Consider the following 14,235-nt stretch of genomic DNA (forward strand, 5'->3'; position numbering starts at 1 on the left):
GCTCTTCTCCACACTTCTCACCCTCCCACATCTTGTGAAGTCCTGGATTTGTTACCAAATCTGTGACACTGGTGAGTACATTGCAGGCGTCAACTGAACCTGGGAGGACGAACTTAATCCCCAGTATTCCCAGTTTGGCTAATCTGTCGACCTCAGGGGCATACTCACAACTGGGACCTTTTTCTTCCTTTTCTATTACACATTCCCTGAACTTCTCCTGTTTAGGGTAACACATGACCCCTAACTATAGAACCAAACTTTATTTATCGGTGCACCTCATAACAGCCACTCAGTCCCCAGAAGGACTGGTCTTAGCTGTCGGGTTGGGGCAAAGGGCTACTGTGTTGGAAATGCAGTCTGTTTTCGCCCTTCAATCCACGCAGAGGACTTCGGTGACCCTAAATGGTGTAGGGGTTTCTCTCCACAGGAAAGCAGGCAAGCAGTTCTGTAGCAGCAGACATCAGCTAAGTATCCTCTAATCCAATTTAGTTCTGATGCTGCCGACCTGGAGATACTGTCAGATCTCAAGGTTGAGGTTCAGTCCCAAAGACTGTCACACACACACACACACACACGCACACACACACACACACACTATAGATAACAATCACAAGCCCCAGGTCACTTTATCTGTGCTTTGACTACTTGAATATAAATCAGGTTTTCCTCCTTGGATTTGATTAATTTTCTTGAGGTGTTCACAGAATTCAGGGAACACTTAAATTTACTAGTTTACTGTAAGGGATATTACGGAGGATACAGATAAAGAGATGCACAGTCAAGGTGTGGGAGAAGAGGCGAGTTACCATGCCTTCTTCAGGTATGCCACTCGGGGAAACTCCATGTGCTTAGCTAAGCATTTAGTTCTCTGATCCTCATTCTTTTCGGGTTTTACATTGGCTTCCAAACATGAGCACAACTGACTTAATCAATGGCCATTAGCAATCACCTTAACCTTTAGCCCCTCTCCTGTCCCCTGAGGTTGGGATGTGGGACTACGATCAGATGACCTGCTCCACCGTGAAGCTACCTAGGGGCTGCCAGCCAGCAAGCAGCGCATTAGCCTGTGAAAAGACACCATAACTTCAGAGATGTCAATGAGTGGTGTGTTGAGGGCAAACACCACAAGTATATTTCACAGTATCACAGATACCCAGAACCGTCCTCCTTCTAGGAAAGATTGAATTCATGACAAAATTGGATATCCATGGAAGTCAAGTTTAAATACAACACATCTGACCTGCAGAGGGAGTTATTTCCCTTCACATCAATGAACTCACCTAACAACATAAATCCAGCTCTCCACCCACTGCGCCCAGGTCCACCTGCTCTGTGTCTTCCAGGCCTGTTACCAACATCTCACAGTTTTCTCTACAATATCCCTTCAACTTTGCGAGGGTACGTTAAAGACCGTAACAGTGCAGTTGGTATATATTTCTACTTATTTATATATAAATGAGAGACCATGGATATCTCTTTCCCAACTCTCTAAAAAAAAAGAAATTTCATTGAATAATGCAAAGCCCAATTTCCTTGATATCCCTTTCCTTTTTATTTCTCTCTCAAAATTATACTCAGCACAGCAGCTATTCATTCCAACACTTTAAAAAGCTCTTGAAATAACCTAGTTCCCCTAGCTCTGTTTTTCCACCACCTCTTCTATCTCTAACCAGCTTTGCTCTTTTGTTTAGATTTTTTTTCTTTCGCCATTACCTCTGTACCCTTTCTCAAGGAAATCAATCACTGCACTCTCAGCTCTGTTTCTAGTTCTCTTCCAATTATTGTCTTGGTCAGGTCCAGACATTGAGCAGAGCAAGCAAAGGATTCTACTTAGAAAGAGGAACAAGAGGAAAGGCATGTATATTTACATTTCAGTATTTTCCTAGGCACAATGCAGTTAAATTAACAAAAATAAGTGTAAAGGATAAAATGCAATGATCATAGGTCATTTGGAAACAAGAACATTTCTAGTGGCATCAGAAAATGTTGTTTTTCAGGAAAAAAAAATGTTTGCAATATATATAAAAAGATTTGTTCTAATTCTTTCTGATTCAGTCATCCCATTTTAGAAAGATACCCTCAAGAGGAAAATAAATGTCATGATGTACAAAGATATTTGAAGCAGTGTACAGTGACATGAGGTAACAGAGGATGTCTTAAATACCACATCAGAGTTACAGCCAAAATCATTATGAAACATACACATCAGGATGCAGCCTAGAATCTAAAAAAACAAAAACAACAACAACAAAAAAAAAACATTTTCACTTTGTAAAACAGAAGCAAACAAGATTCAATGGATAATAGAAGGAATAAGCCAGGGCCCAATTCTTCCCAGCAGGTATGACCCACCCAAGAGTCGTTTATAGATTTGTGTTAGCCTTGGTAGCTCCCCGTTCCCAATGAGGAGCCTTGAATTGCAAGTTTAAAAAACAATGAATGGTTTTCAATCATTTTTCCTCCCTAAGACTTTTGATGGAGATCATATGCTCCAGTACAGGCACAGGAGAATAATCTAGAGCCAGAGATATTTGTCTCAATTAGCTGGATGTGTCAGGAGTAAGCAAAGGTAAGTAGTAGGTAGGAGATGAAGAAAAAAGAGAAAGCAGAACAATTTAGTCTCCCTGAGCTTCCAAGATCTGCAGTCCAGAAAGTTCACCTTCTCCCCAGATTCTGGTATCCAGTTATTGATACACAGCCTCGGGTCCCATGCCCCCACACTACTTCAGCCTCAGAGAATCACCATCCTGCACTAGCATCAAAAGTTAAGGGCTGGGATGTAGCTCAGTGGGAGAGCACTTGCCTAGCACAAGTGAGACTCTGGATTCCATGTAGGACATGGCGATAGCTCAGGCTTTTAACTTAGGAGCTAATAAAAACAGACACTGTATTCAGCATCCAGCATGTAATCATTATTTCCCCTTGAAGGGAAGTCGGTGATAATTGCCTGAGAAGTAACCCTTTTAAGTGATCTAACTCATTCCTGGAAATCCCACTCACTAGTTACGGCTACTTCTCCTAACGTGGTTTCTGTCCCTGGATGACAGACTAAAAGGAAACTTATCAGTGCTTCTGTAAGATCTTCAGGACCGCCTTCTGTCCCAGGAGTGAGGAAGGGAGAGCAGGGTTACTTGGCTCCCCCTTCAGGGCTGGCCTGTCTCAGTTCAGAAGTGTTTCCCTCCCTCTGGGAAGCCAGGGCAGCTTCGTTCTGAACCGCAGAAGTTGTGCACTGATTCTGTACCCGATATTTACTTCCTGTGGATCTCCTCTGCATAGGCTGCACCGTTCTCTGCCAGTGATTGATTTGCACCATCTTTTTTCCTCCTTTCTAGAGCCAGAGCCCTTCCCAAGCAGATCTGAAGTAGCCCATGGAGCCTGATCGCAGCTGAGCTGTGATCCCCTTGCAAATCCACGAAGTGACGCTACAGTAAGATGGGACCTTCATACCCTGACCGTGTTCCTTCTTTCCACCAGCATTAGGCATTGGTGTGTTCGGGGCTCTAGGTGCCTGCATGATCTGACAGTAAACAGAAGAGAAAGTCTTTGCCTATGGGAAACTTATATTCTAGTGGGAGAGACGACATAAATAAAATACATAGTGCTTCATGTACTGTTTGTTTTTTTTGAAAATTTGAAACAGCTGGTTTTAGTATTCGTATTTTAAAAACCACACACACTGCAGCCAGAAATGATTTGTTTGCTAAAGAATTATGAACTGCCAATGTGTATATCTGCCATAGTGGCAACTGTACAAGAGTTCATTTTCACAGAATAACAGGTCTTACAATATGTGTACTCATCGGTAACTATAAAATTTTGAAATGTTCGTTCCTGCAGCAAGAACTTATGATGTCATCCAATGTGATTTGCCATAAAAAGTTGTTGGACTTCCCATATTTATTCCAATCCAATGTACTGAAAATTCCAAATGTAATAGGAAAAAAAAATTCAATCACAAAGATGGATTTAAACATTTCTGAATAACACTTTATCCTAACTTGTGAGTACAGGAAATTTTGGTGTGCTACTTATAGAATCTTCTTAGTCTTGCCTTTCCTTGGACTCCAATCATTCTAACAAATCTGTGTATAGGAGATTTGACGAGAGTATATAATACTTGAAAATAGCATTCCATTGTCTTAGTATCTTGAAATACTATATATAATCTTGTTATATTGCTTAATCAAGAAATGCCAAGTTTAGGGATTCAGGATATGGAATGTTTGGCTAAGTGCTTACCAGTTTACCTAAATAGATTTCAACCTAGCCAGGAGTTGTATAATATTGGACCTGTGTGTTCTTTGTGTAGGCATGAGGTTTTATGACACATTACAATTTTTTCTTACAAAATTTTCTTAGCATTTTGCTGAAAAACATGTTTTCTCTTAAGTTAATATAGGGTATGTTAAGATGTGTATTTGGAAGCAGACAAAAAAAACAAACTTTTAAAAGGAAGGAAAAAAAAGTATTTTGAAAAAAAAATAGATTCTGGCTTTCTTTGAGTATTTATAAACTGCTGCTAAAATACTCTTGAATGTGGTATTTAGGAAGGTGCAAATCGGTAGCATCTTTTTTTTTTCATTTATAGCTTTTTCTAAATAAGATCATAAGAAACTGCCTTGTACTTTCCCTTCAAGTACTCTAGATACTTCAAGGTTTTGATCTGAAGTGCAGGTAAAACTCTTTCATTCTCAAACTTAATAAACTAAAAGTTAACAATACATCGGATGGTGAGCAGAATATGAACACACAAGTCCACTGCCCAAACAGGAGCGTTCTTGCGGTATTGGGCCCAGAGATTAAAGAATTTGAAACAAGCGTTTTCCTGACTGGAAAATCAGAGCTCTTCTTGAGGTGAGTGGGCTCGTAACACCTGAGCTAGAAATTAAATGCAGAAATATGAGAGAACACTATAGCTATCTTGAACATCAAAAAAAATAATAATAATAAGGAACCGTGATGAATGAGTTAGTGGTTACCACTCTAGGCTGCACACTAATCAATACAGTTGCTTGTAATTTCTAATCTTAAAGAGTTTGGCGTCCTATTTAAATCCTCTTTTACAATAAATTATGTAAACAGTGTTGTTCTATAACTCCGATTATAATGCCCATCTATAAAAATAATAGTTTTTTTATTTCAGATATGCTCAAAAGCCAAACTACTCCATTTTTCTCTGTTTATCAAACCTGACAATTTTGAAAATACTTCTGGCATAGAAACGCTGAATACGTTTATCCAGAGTTTCAAGCCCATTTTCAGTAGGCATTTTCTCAAAAATGATGTATTGTGCTGTGTTCTCTGATATCATATGGTCAAATACCCTGTTGCCTTAGGTTTTTCAGGGGCAGGAATAATCAAAGAAAATGGGATGGAATGTTGCTATTCACTTTCAATACTAAATTGTGCTTACATCCTCTATGTTTATTTTTACCATACATTAACCACAAAAATACTAAGGAGAATGAAGAGTGCTAGCTGAAAAATGGAAGTTGGTCGCAGCGGTCGGTACATGCCTATAATCCTAGCTACTTGAGAGGCTGAGACAGGAGCATCCCAAGTCCAAGGCCAGCCTGGGCAACTGTCTCAAAATAAAATAAAAAGGGCTGGGGATGTAGCTCAGTGACAGAGCACTTGCCTTTTACGCCTATTGTCTGGGTTCAAGCCTTAGTACTGGGGGAAAGAGAAAAAGAAAAAAAGAAATAATCAACCATAAAAATTTTAATCTTTTGTTAAATCTCTGAAACTGTAACAAACTGCTCACTAAACTGAGGTAGAGGTAGACCCTAATGTTATTCCATGTGTCAGAGTTTAGGTTTTTCAAAATATGTAATCTTGAAAATAGAGCTGACCACAGGGAGAAGATGTTAAGAAACCATGAACAGAACTTCCAAGAATCATGTGATAACGTGAAAAGTCCAAATTTAAGATTAATCGGGATAGATGAAGGTGCAGAGATGCAAACCAAAGGAATACACGATCTTTTCAATGAAATAATATCAGAAAAAATCCCCAAATCTAAAGAATAGAATGGAAAAATCAAATACAAGAGGCTTACAGGTCCTGTAAGGACCCCAATTTGTGCAAAATTACAACAGACCCACCTCAAGGCACATTATAATGAAAATACCTAGCATACAGAATAAGGATAGAATTTTAAATGCTGTGAGATAAAAGCATCAAATTACATACAGGGGTAAAACAATACGGATCTCAGCTGATCTCTCAAAATAGAACCTCAAAGCTAGGTGGTCCCGAAAAAAACACACCAAGCTCTGAAAGAAAATGGGTGCCAACCAAGAATCCTATAACCAGCAAAATTAATCTTCAGATTTCAGGATGAAATTAAAAACTTCCACAATAAGTAAAAATTAAAAAAAAATTACAACCAAGAACCCTGCACTTCAGAATATTCTCAAAAAAGTATTCCATGAAGATAAAATGGGGAAAAAAAAGTGAAAACCAATGAAGGGAGGAACTACGCTAAAGGAATGGTCAATCAAAGGAGAAACTGATTCAAATTAAAAACTAGAAATAAACAAAAATGACCAGAAACACAAATCATATCTCAACAATAACCTTAAACATTAATGGCCCAAACTCATCAATCAAAAGACACAGACTGGAAGATTGGATTAAAAACAAGACCCAAGACAAAGCTCTCATAGGCAAAGGCATTCACAGACTGAAGGTGAAGGGAGGGAAAAAGACATATCCCTCACACAGATCCCATAAACAAACAGGGGTTTCTATCCTCATGTCAGATAAAGTGGACTTGAAGCCAAAGTTAATCAGAAGGGACAAAGAAGGACATATCATACTGCTTAAGGGAATTGCACATCAACAAGACGTAACAATTATAAATATTTATACCCCAAACAAGGGAGCATCTACCTATCTCAAACAAACCCTTCTCAACATCAGTAATCAAATAGACCACAACACAATAATACTGGGTGACTTTTTAACACACCTGTCACTACTAGAGAGATCTTTCAAACAAACACTTAACAAACTATGGAACTAAATAAGACGATCAATGATTTAGACTTAACAGACTTATGTAAAATATTTCATACTTTTTTCTCAGCAGCACATGGAGCCTTCTCTAAAATAGACCATACTTTATGCCATAAAGCAATTCTTAACACATACAAAAAAAAATAGATGATACCCTACATCCTATCGGATTATAATGGAATGAAATTAGACATCAATGACAATAAAAAAAAGAAGCTACTGTAATACCTGAAGACTAAATAATATGCAATTGAATGACAAATGGGTAACAGAAGAAATCAGGGATGAAATAAAAACACACCTAGAGGTAAATGAGAATAGTGACACAACATACCCAAATCTCTGGGACACTGAAGGCAGTGCTAAGAGGAAACTTCGTTGTATGGCTCTCATTCATTAAAAAATAGAAAGTCAACAATGAGACTTAACATTACATCACAAAGCCTAGAAAAGAAAAGCAAATCAACACCAAAGGCAGCAGAAGACAGGAAATAACTAAAGTCAGAGCTAAAAATCACTGAAATTGAAAAAAAAAACAATTCAAAAAAATGACAAAACAAAAAGTTGGTTCTTTGAAAAAAATAAATAAAATTGATAAACACTTAGTCATGCTCATGAACAGAAAGAGAGAGAAAACTCAAACTACTAAAATTCATGATAAAAAAGGAAATATCATGACGGACACTACTGAAATAGAGAAGATAATTAGAAATAATTTTAAAAATGTATACTCCAAAAAAAATAGAAAATCTTGAAGGTAATGACAAATGTCTAGAGACACATGAGCTACCCAAATTGAACCAGGCGGACACCACACAATTTGAACAGCTCAGTCTCAAACAATAAAATGCAAGATGCCATCAAAAGCCTACAAATCAAGAAAAGCCCAGGAGCAGAAGGATTCTCAGCTGAGTTCTACAAGGCCTTCAAAGAAGAATTAACCCCAATACTTCTCAAATTATTCCATGAAAAGAAGGGAACCCTTCCAAGCTCATTCTAGGAAGCTAGTATCACTCTGATACCCAAACCAAACAAAGACACATCAAGGAAAAAAAACTTCAGACCAATATCCCTGATGAACACAGATGCAAATATTCTCAATAAAATTCTGGCAAATCGTGTGCAAAAAAAAAAAAACATATTAAAAAGATAGTGCACCACGATCAAATGAGGTTCATCACAGGGATGCAGGGTTTGTCCAACATATGGAAATCAACAAATGTAATTCATCACATCAGTAGACGTAATGACAAGAATCATGATCATCCCAATAGCTGCAGAGGAAACATTTGACAAAAATACATAAATGGATATTCATGTTTAGAACACTAGAAAAACTAGCAATAGTGGAAACATACCTCAAAAATTATAAAAGCTATCTATGCTAAACCCAAGGCCAACATCATTCCAAATGGAGAAAATTTGAAAGCATTCCCTCTAAAAACTAGAACAAAACAAGGATACCGTCTTTCACCACTTTTATTCGACAATGCCCTTGAAACTGTAGTCAGATCAGTCAGAAAGAAAAAAGAAATTAAAGGAATACAAATAGGAAAAAAAGAAAAACTATCACTAGTTGCCAATGACATTATTCTAGAAAATCCAAAAAACTCCACCAGAAAACTTCCAAAACTAATAAATGAATTTAGCAAAGTACCATGATATAAAATTAACACCCATAAATCAAATGCTTTCCTATACATCCGTGATGAATTCACTAAAACAAGAGAAATTAGAACTGCCCCATTCACAATAGCCTGAAAAAAAAATTAAAATATTTGGAAATCAACCTAACAAAAGAAGTGAAAGACCTTTACAATGAAAACTACAGAAAACTAAAGAAAGAAATGGAGGAAGACCTTAGAAGATGGAAAGACCTCCCATGCTCTTGGATAGGCAGAATTAACATTGTCAAAATGGCCATACTACCAAAAGGATTATACAGATTTAATGCAATTCCAATAAAAATCTCCAATGACATTCCTCATAGAGATAGAAAAAGCAATCATGAAATACATTTGGAAAAATAAGAGACCTAGAATAGCCAAAGAAATGAAGCAGGAGGCATCACAATACCAGACCTTAAATTATACTACAGCCATAGTAACAAAAAGGACATAGCATTGGCACCAAGACAGATATGTAGACTGGTGGTTCAGAATACAGGACACAAACCCACATAAATACAGTTATCTCATACTAAACAAAGGTGCCCAAAACATACATTGGAGAAAAGATAGCCTCTTCAATGAATGGTGCTGGGAGAACTGGAAATCCACATGTAGCAAAAAGAAATTAACCCCCCCCATCTCTCACCCTGCACAAAAATCAACTCAAAGTGGACCAAGGACTCAAGCACTAGAGCAGAGACCCTGCACCTATTAGAAGAAAACGTCAGCCCAAATCTCCACCGTGTTGGCTTAGGAACTGACTTCTTTAACAAGACTCCTAAAGTTCAAGAAGTGAAATCAAGAATCAATAAATGGGATGGATTCAAACTAAAAAGCCTCTTCCCAGAAAAGGAAACAATCCATAACGTGAAGAGAGCCTACAGAATGGGAAAAAATGTCTACCACACACACCTCAGATAGATAGAGCATTCATCTCCAGGATATATAAAGAACTCAAAAAACTAACACCAGAAAAACAAGTAACCCAATCAATAAATGAGCAAAGGAACTGAACAAGACACTTCACAAAAGAAGAAATATAATCAATCAATAAACATATGAAAAATGCTCATCACCTCTAGCAATTAGAGAAATGCAAATCAAAACTACTCTAAGATCCCATATCACTCAAGTCAGAATGGCAATCTTCAAGAATACAAGCAACAATAAATGTTAGTGAGGACACAGGGGAAAAGGTATACTCATACATTGCTGGTGGGAATTTGTGCAACCACTATGGAAAATAGTATGGAGATTCCTAAGGAAACTTGGAATGCAAAGACCATTTGATCCAGTCATCCCACTCCTAGGTTTATATCCAAAGGACTTAAAATCAGCATACTAAAGTGACCTAGCCACATCAATGTTTATAGCAGCTCAATTCAGAAGAGCTAAACTATGGAACCAATGTAGGTGCCCTTCAACAAATGAATGGATGAAGAAACAGTGGTAAATATAAACAATGGAATATTACTCAGCCTTAAAGAAGAATGAAATTATGGCATTTGTTGGCAAGTGGATGAAACTGGAGAATATTATGCAAAGTGAAATAAGCCAACCCCAAAGAACCAAAGGCCAAATGCTTTCTCTGATATGCAGATGCTAATTCACAACAAAGGGTGGGGGTGGGAATAGAGTTATTTTGGACTAAACAGAGGGGAGCAAAGGGAGGGGAAGGGGTATGGGAGTAGGAATAATAGTAGAATGAATCAGACACTATTACCCTATGTGCATATGTGATAACATGACCGTACATCACGTACAAACTGATGAATGAGAAGTTATACTCCATTCATGTATGATGTGTCAAAATGCATTCAACTGTTTTGTATGACTAATTAGAACAAATTAAAATACATATTAAAAAAGATTTTATGTCTTTCACTTTAACCTCTGTGTATTTTTTCATCTGATTATATAAACATGATTCAATCTGAAGTGTATATCATGAAAAATAATTAAAAGATCATTTAAACGATACTTAAAAATTCTTAATTACTAGCTTAAAAATATTTATAAAAATGTACACAATATTTCAACTTCCTTATTTTTCCATAAACACATTTGTTTTTCCTCCAAGTGTAGAGAGAAGAAAGGGTCTAGATGACGTAAACGTACACAGTCTTGTAACAAAGACATCTGGAGCATAACCGTAGGCCATGAACAGGAGGTTTTAGCACAGTGTCTAGATTTCCTCTTTGAAAGTTACATACAATCTTTGATTCACATCAAACTTTCTACAGAGTAACAAACTTCCCTTTTAGACTGAAATTCCATGAAACAGAAATCTATTTCCGTTTTGGACCACATACAAGGGCTATCTGATCAGAGGATGGGAGACATTAGGTAAGGCCCGGTGGGTGGTAACATCTTCAAGACGAGGTCATGGAATCCCCTGTTCAACCTGTAAAGCAGCTAAGTCCGTGAAAAGGTAACCTAGACAGCCAGGAACAGCACCAACACAACTGTGCCAGCAGATTCACCAGAAGCACTTTTCAGTTTGAAGAAATGTGTGAGAGACACGTTGCCTCTTTCCTCTTCCCCATTGGAAGCCCTTCATGGTCCTCTGGAAAGATGACAAAATGACAGATTCCTGTCGATGGTGTACTATTAAGGTCCACACAAAATATAACGGAGGTGCCGGAGTACAGATCACATGAGACATGTCTAATGTGAGCCAAGCTACTGCCAATTGAATGAGATGAATGTACCCACCTTTTGGACACCCATAGAAATGGGTATTAGCAGCTCAAATCTTTTTTGATTTTTGTTCTAATTTGTTATATATGAGAGCAGAATGCATTACATTTCATAGTATATATAGAGAGCACAATTTTTCATCTCTCTGGTTATATACAAAGTGTATTCACACCATTTGAGTCTTCATACATGTTCTTAGGGTAATGATGTCCATCTCATTCCACCATCTTTTTTACACCCCTTACCCCCCGTCCCCCTCCCTCCCCTTTGTCCCACCTAGAGTTCATCTGATCCTCCCATGCTTCCCTTCCTAACCCCACTATGAGTCAGCCTCTATTTCAGAGAAAACATCCAGCATTTGGTTTTTGGAGGGGGACTGGCTGGCTTCACTTAGTATTATCTTCTCTAACTTCATCCATTTACCTGCAAAGGCCGTGATTTTATTCTCTTTTAATGCTGAGTGATATGCCATTGTGTATATATATCACAGTTTCTTTATCCATCTTATCCATCTACTGAAGGGCATCTAGGTTGGTTCCACAGTTTAGCTATTATGAATTGAGCTGCAATAAACGTTGGTGTGGCTGTGTCCCTGCAGTAGGCGGCTTTTAAGTCCTTTGGGTATAGACTGAATAGTGGGATAGCTGGGTCAAATGGTGGTTCCATTCCCAGTTTTCCAAGGAATCTTCACAATCCTTTCCATATTGGCTGCACCAATTTGCAGTCCCACCAGCAGTGTCTGAGGGTGCCTTTTTCCCCACACCCTCACTAACACTTATTGTTGTTTGTCTTCATAATAGCTGCCATTCTGACTGGAGTGAGATGAAATCTTAGAGTGGTTTTGATTTGCATTTCTCCAATTGCTAGAGATGTTGAACGTTTTTTCATATATTTGTTGATTGATTGTATATCCTTGTCTGGTAACTGTCTGTTCATGTCCTTGGTCAATTTATTGATTGGGTTATTTGTTATTTTGGTGTTTGGCTTTTTGAGTTCTTTATATACCCTAGAGATTAGTGCTCTATCTGATGTGCGTGTGGCAAAAATTTGCTCCCAGGCTGTAGGCTCTCTGTTCACCTCACTGATTGTTTCTCGTGCTGAAAAGAAGCTTTTTAGTTTGAATCCATCCCATTTAGTAATTCTTGATTTTAATTCTTGCACTACAGGAGTCTTATCCTATATGATGGAGATTGGGGCCTACTCTTTCTTCTATTAGACACAGAATCTCTGGTTTAATTCCTAGGTCCTTGATCCACTTTGAGTTGATTTTTGTGCAGGGTGAGAGATAGGTATTTAATTTCATTTTGTTGCATATGGATTTCCAGTTCTCCCAGCATTAGTTGTTGAAGAGGCTATCATTTCTCCAATGTATGTTTTAGCACCTTTGTCTAATATAAGATGACTGTAATTTTGTGGGTTAGTCTCTGTGTTCTCTATTCTGTACCATTGGTCTACCAGTCTGGTTTTTTGTGCCAATACCATGCTGTTTTTGTTACTATTGCTCTGCAGTATAGTTTAAGGTCTGGCATAGTAATGCCACCTGCTTCACTCTTCTTGCTAAGGATTTCTGTAGCTATTCTGGCTCTCTTATTTTTCTAGATTAATTTCTTGACTGCTTTTTCTATTTCTTTCTTTGTGTGTGTGTGTGTGTGTGTGTGTGTGTGTGTGTGTGTGTGTGTTGCTAGGGATTGAACCCAGGGCCTTACGCATAAAAGGCAGATACTCTACCAACTGAGCTATATCCCCAGCCTCTGCTTTTTCTATTTCCATGAGGTATGTCATTGGGATTTTGAATGGAATTGCATTAAATCTGTATAGTGCTTTTGGTAGTATGGTCATTTTGACAATATTAATTCTGCCTATCCAAGAACAAAGGAGATCTTTCCATTTTCTAAGGTCTTCTTTAATTTCTATCTTTAGTATTCTGTAGTTTTCATTGTAGAGGTCTTTCACCTCTTTTATTAGCATGATTCCCAAGTTTGTTTGTTTGTTTGTTTTTTTGAGGCTATAGTAAATTTGATATATTTTTGTAAGTAGTATTGTTTTCCTTTCAGAGGATTTGTCACTGATATACAGAAATGCCTTTGATTTATGGGTGTTGATTTTGTATCTTGCTATTTTGCTGAATTCATTTACTAGTTGTAGAAATTTTCTAGTGGAATTTTTTGGCTCTTCTAGGTATAGAATCATATCGTTGGCAAACAGTGCTAGTTTGAGTTCTTTTCCTATACTGTATCCCTTTAATTTCTTTCCTCTAATCGCTCTGGTCAGTGTTTCAAGAACTATGTTAAATAGAAGTGGTGAGAGAGGGCATCCCTGTCTTGTTCCAGTTTTTAGAGGGAAAGTTTTCAATTTTTCTCCATTTAGAATGACATAGATAACTTAGCATAGATGACTTTTATAATATTGAGGTAAGTTCCTGTTACCCCTAGTTTTTCCAGTGTTTTGAACATGAAGGAGTGCTGTATTTTGTCATATGCTTTTTCTGCATCTATTGAGATGATCAAATGGTTCTTGTCTTTAAGTCTATTGATGTGGTGAATTACATTTATTGATTTCTGTATGTTGAACCAACCTTGCATTCCTGGGATGGATCTCACTTTATCATGGTGCATGATCTTTTTGATATGTTTTTGTATGCGATTTGCCAAAACTTTATTGAGAATTTTTGCATCTATGTTCATTTGAGATATTGGTCTGAAGTTTTCTTTCTTGGATGTGCCTTTGCCTAGTTTGGAATCAGGGTGACATTGGCCTCATTGAATGAGTTTGGAAGTGCTCCAGAGCACAGGGGCACAGCATGGGTAGGGACAGTCTCCCGGGCAGTGCAGAGGAGCATCCTCTA

The 14,235-nt window shown here is 37.7% G+C and overlaps 1 pseudogene; it reads right to left on the reverse strand.

Annotated features, from left to right (window-relative positions):
* Nucleotides 1-10,978: 10,978 nt before the first annotated feature.
* LOC144368756 (2',5'-phosphodiesterase 12 pseudogene) lies at nt 10,979-11,493 on the reverse strand (annotated as a pseudogene).
* Nucleotides 11,494-14,235: the final 2,742 nt, after the last annotated feature.

This window comes from Ictidomys tridecemlineatus, chromosome 11 (assembly GCF_052094955.1).
Source record: "Ictidomys tridecemlineatus isolate mIctTri1 chromosome 11, mIctTri1.hap1, whole genome shotgun sequence".
NCBI classification, from domain to species: Eukaryota; Metazoa; Chordata; class Mammalia; order Rodentia; family Sciuridae; genus Ictidomys; species Ictidomys tridecemlineatus.